The sequence below is a fragment of the Papaver somniferum genome, unplaced genomic scaffold, assembly GCF_003573695.1.
Source record: "Papaver somniferum cultivar HN1 unplaced genomic scaffold, ASM357369v1 unplaced-scaffold_135, whole genome shotgun sequence".
Taxonomy (NCBI): Eukaryota; Viridiplantae; Streptophyta; class Magnoliopsida; order Ranunculales; family Papaveraceae; genus Papaver; species Papaver somniferum.
In genome coordinates this window covers 5,274,357-5,276,289 of record NW_020622713.1, presented here as the reverse complement: position 1 = coordinate 5,276,289, position 1,933 = coordinate 5,274,357, and the positions used below count along the sequence as shown (strand labels likewise).

At 34.3% G+C, this 1,933-nt stretch overlaps 1 long non-coding RNA gene across 1 annotated transcript; it reads left to right on the top strand.

The window, feature by feature from the left end:
* Nucleotides 1-310: 310 nt before the first annotated feature.
* LOC113333963 lies at nt 311-1,125 on the top strand. Its single transcript, XR_003352469.1, has 2 exons — nt 311-862; nt 950-1,125. It is a non-coding gene; the product is annotated as an uncharacterized LOC113333963 (long non-coding RNA).
* Nucleotides 1,126-1,933: the final 808 nt, after the last annotated feature.

Here is a 1,933-nt window from a genome sequence, read left to right as displayed (position 1 = left end):
GGCCGACCGAGCGAAGCGAGAAAGGACTCTATTTGTGTCAATGTGAAGTATGATTTTTTTCAATTTGACACAAAAAGGTCGGATTTGGTATCTGTCTATTAATGAAGGGTAATTTTTTTCAATCCGAAAATGCCCCTCAAAAAGGACGCAGGAATAATTTGTTTTTTCTAGATAAGCCGAAAAATTAATTTAGCGGACAGAAAAAAGGACACGGAGGTTAAAAATCTTTTAATCGTTGAGGGCAGGTTAGTAAAAATCGAGGTAAAGGTTAGAGAGGGTCGAATCCGACCACCTCTAAAAAAAAAATAAATTCTCTTTTTCCCTTCTTCTTCCTTCTTCTCTCGATTTTGGTTCACAGAACCAGAAACTACCATTTCCTTGTTTTCACCTGCGAGATATTTATGAGTTCAGAGTGAGAATCGATTGAAGAAAATCAGTAATGAAGCTGTATAGATGATGGAGGAGTCGATGTTGTTGTTGATTATGATCGGGAGGAAGAAGAAAAGGTAATTCAGATAGTGTAATTAGGGATTTTGTGGGTTGATGATTGATTCAATATGAAATTGGTTTTGAAATAGAGTAATTGAAGATGGGTTTTAGGAACATACTATGAAGAAGATGTTTGTTAGGTTGATTTGAGGATTTAGCTATAGCGAGGCACATAACAGAGAAATGGAAAAATTAGGGTTACCGTTCTTCCCCAAAATAAAATCAAGGTTTTCTGAGAATCCATGGGGGAGATGAAGGTTGTTGAGTATGGGTTAAACTTAATTGATGGGTGTTGATGTTCTTGAGATGAATTGTTGAATAAAGTTAAAGGAGATAAGAATTCGACTCCAACTGAGAGAGAAATTAACTTAAGGTAAATATTTCTTAGTTAACATAGTAGAGTTATTCGGTTCCATTCTTGAGTTATGTGATTGATAATGAAGTTGTGATTTTACTGTAGGTGTGTTCTGGTTTACATGGAATTAGTGTTGATGTGAATGGTAATAGATATTTTTTATTTTATTTTTTGACGCAAAACATAATTATATGAATTAAGGACTATCGTGTTGAATGAAGTTTAACAAGAAAATTGGAGGATTACACAACCAAGTGTTAGAGTAACTCTCTTTTCTAGCATATTTTTCTAGTTTGTCTGCACACTTATTTTCCAACCTATCTGTGTGCTTACATTCCCAAAATTCAAAAGCTTTTAAAAGAAAAAGAATGTCTTCCATTATTCTTCTAGACTCCCAAGGAACTTCAGACTCCATTACTCCATTCTTAGTAACATGACAATAAGAGGCATCAGTATTAACTTTAACTAAGTCTCCTGTAGGAGGAGACCATCTATGTATAGAAGGGACTGTAATAATGTTATTACTAGGCCTACAAACAGAATCAACATCAGTTAAGAAAAAGTTAATGGTATGCAGTAATTGGTGAGGAGTTGAATGCTTATTGTTGAAGACAAAGTTGCATCTGTCCTTCCATAGGTGTCAACTGATTACCACCATCTGTGAATGATAATAGATATGTATCATGTTGAACTGCAATTGGTGGTGTTAAGGATATAAGAATAGTGTTGAAATATAATTAAAGATGTTGATCTGAACTGAATTGTTTCTAGAGTACAATTCATCAAGGGATTTACTGCAGAACAGATAAAGAAGAAGAGGATGTTGTTTGGTATGCAGTTAGAATTGCAGATGAGATGGAGTGTTGAATGTCTATCTAGGATAATGATTACATGTGTAGGGGAAATGGAATGGAGAGGGTAATGAAGGTATGGCATTACAGTTGAAGCTAAAACAAGAATTATTGTGTAATTGAAATGATAAGTGGAATAGTAAGTTTTGGTTGTAGGAAGTTTCAGGAAAAGAAATGGAAAAGGAGACTATAGTTTGTCGTTGAGTATTAGTTGTTGTAACAAGAAATAGCAATGAGT